Source organism: Pristiophorus japonicus, chromosome 15 (assembly GCF_044704955.1).
Source record: "Pristiophorus japonicus isolate sPriJap1 chromosome 15, sPriJap1.hap1, whole genome shotgun sequence".
NCBI classification, from domain to species: Eukaryota; Metazoa; Chordata; class Chondrichthyes; family Pristiophoridae; genus Pristiophorus; species Pristiophorus japonicus.
In genome coordinates this window covers 21,641,844-21,653,908 of record NC_091991.1, presented here as the reverse complement: position 1 = coordinate 21,653,908, position 12,065 = coordinate 21,641,844, and the positions used below count along the sequence as shown (strand labels likewise).

Genomic DNA, 12,065 nt, shown 5'->3' with positions numbered 1-12,065 from the left:
CAAACACATGCCACCAGAGAGAACTGCGATCTGAACGCAGCACCTTAGACCGCTCGGCCATCCTTTGGGCCCTAATAAAGCAGAGCCAGGTTTGTACCTGTGTTAGTTTACGGTATTCAGTCTGTTGAGTTATTACATACATAACACAATGCATCTACTATTTCCATGGCTATCTCTTTTAATACTCTGGGATGCAGATCTTCAGGCCCTGGGGATTTATCGGCCTTCAGTGCTATTAATTTCTCCAGCACTATTTTCTCACTAATAATCATTTCTTTTAATTCCTCTTGCTCACCAGACCCTTGGTTCCCTAGCATTTCTGGGATGTTATTTGTGTCCTCTTCCGTGAAGACAGAACCAAAGTATTTATTTAATTGTTCTGCCATTTCCTTGTTCCCATTATAAATTCTCCCGTTTCTGTCTGTAAAGGACCTACATTTGTCTTCACTAATTTTTTTTTTTTTATTTATTCGTTGCCAATCTTTCCAATTCTTTGTCAGATCACAAACGCCAGAGGTCACCTTGCACACATCAAGGATCACCCTGCACCAATGCTCTTAGCCAAAAGGCCTAGAGCCCAAGCACTGTTCCTGGAAGTACTGCAATACCAGGTTCGTGCCATGGAGGTGGATGGGTCAGGCCCCCCACACAACTCCATGGAGGTGGATGGGTCAAGCCACCCCACCCACCTCCTGTTTCCAAAAAAGCAAGCATATACCTTCCTGACCAGGGAGAAACCACCCGGAGGTCATGGTGGCTGGTCAGGTCAGTTACGCATGATCTTAGCCAAAAGGCCGAGAAATAAATGATGATCATCAGCCATGCAAGCCGTCCCAGCAATTTCCCTTGCCCATCTGAGGCAGCACCATAAAGGACCCCAGCATCCACCTTTAAATTACCCAGACCCCAGGAAATGGACCATGGTCAGGAATGCAGAGAGGAGGTTTGCAGAAGTTCCACTCAGCTAAAGCTTGTGCCAAGGAGGTTATTGTCTAATACCATACTTCTCAGAGCTGATCAGTGTTTAATGTCCTTCTAGTCCTGGTCGAAAACCATATCTTGTCTTGTTCCACATCCCAGTATCACTTGCCAGTAGTTTCTCCAATTGTAACAAGGACTGTATTTCTGCTTTGCAAAAAAACATTTTTAAACCTCTGTCAAAATCGAGTATGCTTCATTGTTGACGTGTCTATGTTATTGTTGTTGTGGTGTCAAAACTTAATCAGCACAAGAAGTGTTTATTGCCTCATACATTCCTGATAAAAACCATTTATGACTTTCTGTGCTTCCAAGGTGGCAGTGCATAGAAAAGCTGATATGATTTCACACCTAGTTTTGATTTTATCTTGAATATCCCCCTCTTAAAATGGCTCCTTCAACATCAAAAGATAACAGTCCTCTGAGGCTAATATAATTGCTCACTTAGTCTTGCTTTGCTGTATAGTTATCTCTGGGTGTGTTTACAATACAACAGTGTCAGTACATCAGTGAGAAACGGTTTCACTTTGCACCAACACTAACCTTTTGTTGCAAATCTGCAATTCCAGCCCAAGGAGGCAGTTCAGAGTGACTCCCTGTGTAAGAGGGAGTCACACTCTGCTTCACGCCAGAATTAGGTCAAGTCCTAACTCTGGATTTCCCTGAAAAATCTTTAGTGTCAGTGCAAAGCAACTTGACTGTTGTGTAAATCTGCCTTAAAACTCATTTTCCGAATATCACAAAATGGCTCCAGAATCACCTCAGAAATTAAGTAAATACATTTTCTAGAACAGGAAACAAAAAAAACTGAGGATTTCATTATAGATTGAGTTCAGAAGTTATTAAAGAGAGAGAGATGGGGAGAAAAAAGAACAAATTAATGAACTTGCCTTTATATAAAGAAGGAAATTAAAAAGACTTGTAAGAACATAAGAAATAGGAGCAGGAGTAAGTCATACGGCCCCTCGAGCCTGCTCTGCCATTTAATACGATCATGGCTGAACCAATCATGGACTCAGGTCCACTTCCCCGCCCGTTCACCATAACCCCTTATTTCCTTATCGGTTAAGAAACAGTCTATCTCCGTCTTAAATTTATTCAATAACCCAGCTTCCACAGCTCTCTGAGGCAGCGAATTCCACAAATTTATAACCCTCTGAGAGAAAAAATTCCTCCTCATCTCAGTTTTAAATGGGCGGCCCCTTATTCTAAGATTATGTCCCCTAGTTCTAGTCTCCCCAATCAGTGGAAACATCCTCTCCACATTCACCTTGTCAAGCCCCCTCATAATCTTATACGTTTCGATAAGATCACCTCTCAATCTTCTGAATTCCAATGAGTAGAGGTCCAACCTACTCAACCTTTCCTCATAAGTCAACCCCCTCATCTCTGGAATCAACCTAGTGAACGTTCTCTGAACTGCCTCCAAAGCAAGTATATCCTTTCTTAAATATGGAAACCAAAACTGTACGCAGTATTTCAGGTGTGGTCTCACTAATACCCTGTATAACTGTAGCAAGACTTCCCTGCTTTTATATTCCATTTAACCTATCTATGTTCTTTTGCAGTTTTTTTGTGTCCTCCTCACACATTGCTTTTCCTCCCATCTTTGTATCAGCAGCAAACTTGGTTATGTTACACTCGGTCTCATCATCCAACTCATTAATATAGATTGTAAATAGTTGGGGTCCCAGCACTGATCCCTGTGGCACCCCACTAGTTACTGGTTGCCAACCTGAGAATTAACCATTTATCCCGACTCTCTGATTTCTGTTAGTTAGCCAATCCTCTATCCATGCTAATATATTACCCTCAACCCCGTGAACGTTTATCTTGTGCATAGAAACATAGAAACATAGAAAATAGGTGCAGGAGTAGGCCATTCGGCCCTTCTAGCCTGCACCGCCATTCAATGAGTTCATGGCTGAACATTCAACTTCAGTACCCCATTCCTGCTTTCTCGCCATACCCCTTGATCCCCCTAGTAGTAAGGACCTCATCTAACTCCTTTTTGAATATATTTAGTGAATTGGCCTCAACAACTTTCTGTGGTAGAGAATTCCACAGGTTCACCACTCTCTGGGTGAAGAAGTTCCTCCACATCTCGGTCCTAAATGGCTTACCCCTTATCCTTAGACTGTGACCTCTGGTTCTGGACTTCCCCAACATTGGGAACATTCTTCCTGCATCTAACCTGTCTAAACCCGTCAGAATTTTAAATGTTTCTATGAGGTCCCCTCTCATTCTTCTGAACTCCAGTGAATACAAGCCCAGTTGATCCAGTCTTTCTTGATAGGTCAGTCCCGCCATCCCGGGAATCAGTCTGGTGAACCTTCGCTGCACTCCCTCAATAGCAAGTATGTCCTTCCTCAGGTTAGGAGACCAAAACTGTACACAATACTCCAGGTGTGGCCTCACCAATGCCCTGTACAACTGTAGCAACACCTCCCTGCCCCTGTACTCAAATCCCCTTGCTATGAAGGCCAACATGCCATTTGCTTTCTTAACCGCCTGCTGCACCTGCATGCCAACCTTCAATGCAGTAACCTTTTATGTGGCATCTTGTCAAATGCCTTCTGGAAGTCCAAATACACCACATCTCTGGTTCCCCTTTATCCACACTGTCCGTTACATCCTCAAAGAATTCCAGCAAATTTGTCAAATTTGTCAAATATGTTTTTTATTGTGTCCACCTCACACATTGCCTATCCTCCCATCTTTGTATCATCAGCGAACTTGGCAACGTTACACTCGGTCCCTTCATCCAAGTCATTAATATAGATTGTAAGTACAGATCATAAATCCAAGCTGACTCTGCCTGACTGAATTATGCTTTTACAAATGTCCTGCTACTGCTTCTTTAATAATCGCCTCCAACATTTTCCCAACCACAGATGTCAGGCTAACTGGTCTATAGTTTCCTGTTTTTTTGTCTGCCTTTTTTTTAAAATAGGGGCGTTGCATTTGCAGTTTTCCAATCTACTGGCACCTCCCCAGAATCCAGGTAACTTAAATTACAACCAATGCATCCACTATCCCTGCCATTACTTCTCTTAAGACCCTAGGATGCAAGCCATCAGGTCCAGGGGATTTATCCATCTTTAGTCCTATTATATTACTGAGTATTACCTCCTTTGTGATTGTGTTAAGTTCCTCCCCCCATATAGCCCCTTGACGATCCATTGTTGAGATATTTTTAGTAACCTCTACCGTAAAAACTGATACAAAATATTTGTTCAGAGTTTCTGCTATCTCCATGTTCCCCATCACTAATTCCCCATATTGTATTTATATAGCGCCTTTCACTATCTCAGGATGTTGCAAAGCGCTTTGCAACCAATGAAGTACTTTTGAAGTGAAGGCCTTATTATAATATAGCCAACATGGCAGCCAATTTGAGCAGAGCAAGGTCCCACAAGCAGCAATGAAACAAATAACCAGAACTAGGTGTTGATTGAGGGATAAGTAGTGGCCAGATCATTGAGAGAACTATCCTCCTCTTCTTTGAATAGCGCCATGGGATCTTTTATCTGCACCTGAGAGCAGTCAAGGTCTCGGTTTAAAGTCACATTGGAAATTCGGCACCTCCAACAGTGCAGCACTCCCTCAGTACTGCCCCTCCGACAGTGCAGCACTCCCTCAGTACTGCACTGGAGTGCGCCTAGATTATGTGCTCAAGACTCTTGAGTGGGGCTTAAACCCACAACCTTCTGATTCAAGCAAGAATGCTATGGGACCTCATGATATCTCTCTGGACATTCCAAACACTTCAGATTCAATTAATTAATTTTGAAGTGCAGTTGTTATATAGGCAAATATATCAAGCAAATCTTATGCCACTGCCAGCATTTCTGTTCCCCCGTCCACATCCGCCCCAGTGGGGCCTAATTCTGGAGGCCAGTACATCGCATCGTTCATATCATCAAATTAATTCAATCTTTGTTCTCGGGTTGTGGGCAAGGCTGCATTTATTGCACATCCTGTGTTCTGAGAAGGTGCTGGTGGGTTTTGTCTTTAAACCACAGCAGTCCTCATGGTGAAGTTGCTGCCTGGCGTCATCTGTGTTTCAGTAATTCTTGGTTATTTATTTATATGAGTGACTATTTGATATTAATATTGACTTAACAATAGTCAGTAATGAAACTACGTTTTATTTCAGCTAGGAAAACAGAGATATATTTTGAAAGTCCCTGACAGCCATAGGCCTACTTTTGAGTGATTAGTGTACTTGTGTTTGTTAGGGCCAAATTATCCAGCAAGGAATATTTAATAAAGAGAGAGCTGAAGCTAGCAATCATTACATTATTATAGGCATTGCATGGGGGGGAATTTCTCAGTGTTTCTCAAAGCTAGCCTGATAGAAATGTCTGCAGCCGTGTGTCATGACAGCAGTGCACTTGTGTTTCCATTTCATTTACAAGATGCACTGCAACAACTCCCAAGGCTTCGTCGGCAGCACCTCCCAAACCCGTGACCTCTATCACCCAGAAGGACAAGGGCAGCAGGCGCATGGGAACACCACCAGCTCCACGTTTCCCTCCAAGTCACACACCATCCTGACTTGGAAATAGATCAGCCATTACTTCATCGTCGCCTGGTCAAAATCCTGGAACTCCCTCCCTAACAACATTGTGGGAGTATCTTCACCACGCGGACTGCAGCGGTTCAAGAAGGCGGCTCACCACCACCTTCCGAAGGGCAATTGGGAATGGGCAATAAATGCTGGCCTTGCCGGCGACGCCCACATCCTGTGAATGAATAAAAAAAGCCGACAGGAAGAACAGTGACAGTAAAAAAAATCAGGGCGGCACAATACAAAGGTAGTTTGAGCATCACACTCCTGGTTCCCAACCGATGAGATTAAAGTGTCTTCTTAGAGGTTGTTCACTGGTGTTACACTTTAACATGGACCAGCCATATGGTATAAATAATTTGAAATAACAGTACTGCCAGTTCCTTGGAGCATGTTTTGTCTCAGTGACTGCAAGACTTCAGATTTTCAATTGAAGGAAGTCCCTAGTTTCATCGGGGAATATAAATTGAATATTTGTTTTCTTTCAGTAGAAGTTAAACAATTTCAACTGTACTTATATGGTTAATTCATTTTAATTAGCGTGTTTTACTTCAAACAGAATAAAGAGCGATGTGTTCCAGAAATTCTCTCTCACAGAATTAACACCCCCATTACTATACTTGTAGAATTAGTGGCTTATGTAATATTCTGCCAACAGCTGGCCTCATACGGTTTAAATCTGTTGCTGATTTCAGATCTTGTTCTGATAATTTAAACATTTCATCGCAGCTGGGACAGAGTCGAATTACTTCAACTTGATTAAAGAGTATTTTGCCTCAGAGACCAATAACTGTGAATAGACTGTTACAACAGTTTTTTTTTTAAACGTATATGCTACCTCTTCAGGGAATCACACTGGAGTCGATATGCATTCCTGGTGCAACTAAGGAAGATGTGTGTTAGTGAAGATTTCTTATCCCGTACCGATATCCCAGGATGCGGCAATGGGCTGCTTCGAACTCTTTTATGTTTTTAAAAAAGTCTTCTGCAAACTGACCTAATATTCAGTATGGTCCAATGGGGTTTTGTCAGAATAAGTTTAAACTTGTCAAGCTGTCTGTACTCTGTCTTGATCCTTCTGGATACGATGGGTACGATGCTGTAGGGGTAGTTACTGAATTAGGAATTCAGAGGCTTGGTGCAATAATCCAGAGAATCTGAGTTCAAATCACACCCTGGTTTGAGAATTAGAATATTTTTTTAAATACTGCTGGTACCAGTAAAAAAGAATGACCATAAAGTTAAATGTCACTAATGTCCTTTAGGGCTGGAAACTTGTCGCCCTGACATGATCTGGCACTGTGATTCTGGTTCCACATCAACATGGTTGACAATGAACTGCCCTCTGATGTGGCCAGCAAGCCACTAAGTGTATCAAAAGGGAAATTAGAGCTGGGCAGTAAATGCCGGCCTTGCCAGCAGCACCAACATGGCGAGATTGAATCAAAAGAAAATGCGTTCAAGAATAATGTCTGATTCACAAATATGCCAGCCAGTCCCCTAATTCACTATGCACATCCTTCTCAATACACCACTCGCTTCATTGGTTTAGACTTTAATTATGGGCGTACATCAGGAGGAGCGCTTACACCGCCCCCATGAAGTCCCAGCGACGAGGCATGAGCTATACTGAGGACCAGGCCCCATTATAGCAGCTTGTTGGGTGCCCACATGCAGCTTGTTAGCCAGGGGGAGCTGGGGGTGGGGGGGGGGGGAGGTGGGGGTGGGGGGGAGGTGGGGAGGCAGAGGCTGGAATTCCAGTCGCCCCACTGTGGATTGGGAGAAGCAGTTAGTTGCAAGTGGTGGGCCTGGACGGGGTCAGGAGGAGCACTCAGGCAAACCACAGGGTACCCTCCACCCACTGTCACCTCAAGAATTGCACTGCGGTCCGACAACTAGTGTAGGAGCCTGATTTGCTTTATTACAAATTGGCCTGATGAAGTCCCTGAAGAAAATGGTGGCAGCCATACCAGCAGCAGGAGTGGGACTGTAAGTGATGCACTGCCATTAATGGCCCGCTGTTGCCTTGTTCCTTCCTGGCAGAGGCCATGGATACCCACCCTAAGTTTCACACTGATTAATTAACCCTGAATTAGCCATCAGAGATTCTCTTAATGATGTGCTAAGTTTTAATTACTGCCAATGAAAATTAACTATCACAAGTGTGGAGACTCATTCCTTCAGGTTTTACTGGTTGGAGTTTTTAAAAATGTGAATTTCTTTTTTACTTTTCTGTCTCTTTTTGTTCTCTTAATCTGATGTTTCTTTCCCTCTCTTTATTTCTCTTTCTGTACCTGATTTGACATTGAATTCACTCGCTCTAATTTACACTTCCTTCTCAGTCCTTGCGCTGTTAATGTCACAATCCTTCAATCTGATTGGTTAAGGAGATACACAGTTGCTTGCCCTGTTTACTCGGGTCCCTGATGCCCATTTCCCTCGCTGCGAATTTATCAACTCGCACTTTCAGCAATTTGCAAAGCAAGATATCGTCGGGATTAAACAAGTAAGGGCCAGTCTAACTAACGAAGGATGCCATTTGTTGCCCTGCTACAGCAAATTGGTAGCCGGGGCCACTGCAGGGAGCAGTGTGCGGTGGCCCAACCCGGAAATCGGCACAGTACCAGCCTGCAAGACCGGAGCCATTGGAGGGAGCAGCGTGCGGTGGCATACCACTGCAGGAGCAGCGCGTGCTGCTGCAGGAGGGCGACGGCTACAAAGCCAGGTCGCTGATTGCAGTGCGGGCAGGCACAGCAGGAGGGGCGAAGGCAAAAGTCCGTAGAGGGAAGTGACCGGGGCCCAGGAGAGGCGTGAATCTGGGACCCAGAAGAGGCGAGGGCCCAGGGGCAGCACGGGCGTGCCCACACTGCGATATGTGTGCGCGCTCAGTCTGTGCAACAGAGATGGTCTCCAGTCGTCTTGGGTAATCCTTGCCATTGGACCAAGACCTAGCTCTGTCAAGCCCTTGTGGTGGCTGGTGTGCAATGGCCGCCACACGTTAAAAAAATTCTCGCACAGGCATCTTCCACCCTTCACGATGTAGTTCGGAATCTGGAATATTAGGTTCTTCATTGAAACACCTGTGAACTCATCCCTTTTTGGTGTGGAAGCAAGTCATCCTCGCTTCAAGGGACTGCCTATGATGATGATGATGATGATGACAGCAAATTATGAGCCATAAAGTTTGTGACTCCTCTGAGAGTAGCGGAGTCCTGACCAATATTTATCCCTCAACCAACATCACTAAAACATTAAAAAATAAAATACTGCGGATGCTGGAAATCTGAAATAAAACAGAAAATATTGGGACTACTCAGCAGGTCAGGCATCATCTGTAGAGAAAGGAACAGAGTTAACGTTTCAGGTAGATGACCTTTATCAGAACTGGAAAACAGATTATCTGGTCATTATCACATTGATATTTGTGAGAGCTTACTGTGCACAAATTAGCTGCTGTATTTCCTACATTACAACAGTGACTACACTTCAAAAATATTTCATTGGCTATAAAGCATTTTGGAACATCATGAGGTCCTGAAAGGTGCTGTATAAATCCAATTCTTTCTTTTAATCTGAGAAATCATTAACAGAATAAAGCTAGCAAATAATGTTGAAATTAGAAAGAAAGAAAAGAAACAAAGACTTGCATTTCTATAGCGCCTTTCATGATCACTGGACATCCCAAAGCGCTTTACAGCCAATGAATTACTTTTTGAAGTGTAGTCACTGTTGTGATATAGGAAATGCGACAGCCAATTTGTGCACAGCAAGCTCCCACAAACAGCAATGTGATAATGACCAAATAATCTGTTTTTGTTTAGTGATGTTGACTGAGGGATAAATATTGGCCAGAACACCAGGAATAATTCCCCGGCTCTTCTTCAAAATAGTTTCATGGGATCTTTTACCCGAGAGTAGACAGGGACTCGGTTTAACATCTCACCCTAAAGACGGCATCTCCGACAGTGCAGCACTCCCTCAGTACTGCACTGGAGTGTCAGCCTAGATTTGTTGTGCTCAAGTCTCTGGCATATGAAATAACATATCAACATGCAAACTATCCTGTGTAAAACTGCCAGTTTTGAGTTTCCTGCTGATTTTGTGCATTTAGCTAGGCTAGCACTTGAAGGAAGATAAATTTAAAGAAGTCAATGGGAAGTAAAACCGGGCAGAGTGTAAAATGGACAGTCGGTCAGTTTCTCACCAGGTGGGATAGCTTAAAGTTGCCCACATAAACGTTCTTGTCATTCAAATTGTGACAGGACAATGATTTATTTGTCTTTTCTAACTTCATAAAATGGTGTCAAGACCTCAGCTCAATACAAAACTGCTTAATACTTGTGCAGGAGTCAGGATTGTATCATGACTGAATCATGAAATCCATTAAATGGAATGCACCCGCAAAATTACAATAATCAAAGAAAGACAGGGAGTGATATTGATACAATATTTTAAGTGAAAAATGATAAGACCCATGCCACAGAAGAACACAAAATTAAACCTCGAACATATATGACAACGGTGTGTTCATAGCCCAAGGTTTGCTTTTACTACTTTGCAACAATGTTAAAGTTACAGTTTAAAAATAACCACTAGATATTTATGGCGAGGAAGCAAAATGTAAAGCACAAGCACTGTGTGAAGGAAGTACGTATTAAAGGGTTCATACGGTCACAATCCTTCATGGTTGTGACGACACAGTAAACGTTCATTATAGTTGACCTAAATGCCCTGCTTACACGTGGGCGAATGATGGGTCCCAAACAGAAGCTGCAGTGTCAATGAGTTTACACGGTGCAGACACGTAGATAAGTGAGTGAGATAATGTGAATGTCCGCCCTAACTCCAATTGGGAGCAGGGCGAGACCCTCGAGTAGATGCCACCTCATGCCTCTTGGATTTAACACTGCTCAGAGTACAGCTCTAGTGAAATGTCAAGTCAGGTTAACAAAATCTTCCGAAACTCTGAAGAACGACTGAATCTTTTATAAATGTCCCCAGAACTTATTTAAATGCACTGAATGTGGCTACTCTTGCCTACACTCTCAATAGATATATAAAATATAATGGTGCTCTGTGCATGTGCAGAGCTTTGTCCTGGATCTGGCAGTCCACATCACAGCCAGGCAGCGTAAAGAAGGTACGAATGGATATTTTAGCTACCCGCCTGAAATTGGTAGCTCTAGCGTAACTGCATTCTAAGGATCTGGGAACAACGAATAATAAAACAACGCAAGATCTACAGGGAAAAAACACTGATTAACATGACTCCCAAATCATTTTTTTTTCAAATCATAGTACACAGGAAGTCTGGACCATTGACATTCACAACCAGTCAATTCACAAACAGCTAAATAAAGTCAAGCCACCAGCAAACACATCAGCACGTCTGTCTCCCAACTAATGTTTGAGAAATGGACCCCAAGCCACAGGAATGCAGCCTTGAAATAAAAGCACATATAGCCCCTCCGGCCTAGCTACTGGAATTTATAACAGAACCGGTGATCTAAGGCAGAGACTGAAAAAAATTAACATTCATAAACACGGGAGAGAAGAAAAATATTAAGTGCCTAATCCTCAGCATGCACTGGCTCTCACATTTAGGATTAGACATGATAAATTGGGTCTCTGGTTTATTCCTATATGCAGTGCAGTGGGTAAATTCTTCCAGCTGACCAAAGTCTCCAAAGCAAATTTCCAGACACCACTAAAGATAGGAATGAGGTAGAAACACAATGGCCTGGATGTTGTCTCAAGAATAACAGTGAGGTCTGACAGCATCACCGTTATTATGGGTTAAATCGGACAGCAACTTCCGGAGTACACACGGACGCAGTTAAATGCGGAAATCCGGAAGTTGCAGTCCGGCTTACCCTGTCCCTTCACAAGCTGCGCTATACTGGTACCTTGCCAAGAGACGCGGCATTGAAATCAGTGTAAGGGTGTGAAGTTGCTATACTTACCCACTGAACATAGCAGGAAAAGTTAAGGCAGGCACATTAAGGTGTAAGTGCATTTCTAATGGTGTGTTAAGTTAGAATTACTGCCAAACAACCTCTCTGCCACTGAAAATTTCATTTTAAAAGTGTGGAGAATTTAAATAGTGTTGGAGTTTTTTTTTAATTAACATTTTTTTTTTTAACTTTTTCATTCTGTCTCTTTTACCGCTCTCTTAAACCCATCTTTCCTTCACTCTTGTTAATTTGCTTTTCGTACATGATTTATACTTCCTGGTTTAGACTCTGCGGCGGGAATTTTAACCTAAAAACACGGGTGGGTTTCGAGCGTGGGGGTAGTTACATTGTTAAAAATCGGAATCCCCACCTGAACCTGCCTACTTCCGGTTTTAACGGAGGCGGAACAAGGGGCGGGCAGCCAACATGCTGCCGGGAGGCGGGACATCAATTTAAATATTTTAATGAGGCTGGAACCCTCTTTAACCACAATTGGTTTTAACTGTAGCTGATCGGGTTATACACATTTTGTAAAACCCTGCAGTTATAGCAAGGTGGGG

General features: G+C 43.1%; 1 protein-coding gene and 1 pseudogene across 1 annotated transcript in view; one reads left to right on the top strand and one right to left on the bottom strand.

The window, feature by feature from the left end:
* Positions 1-12,065, top strand: part of LOC139281364 (leucine-rich repeat-containing G-protein coupled receptor 5A-like) — a 250,652-nt gene that overhangs the window by 105,121 nt on the left and 133,466 nt on the right. The window lies entirely within an intron of this gene.
* On the bottom strand, positions 575-806 carry LOC139226020 (U2 spliceosomal RNA; annotated as a pseudogene).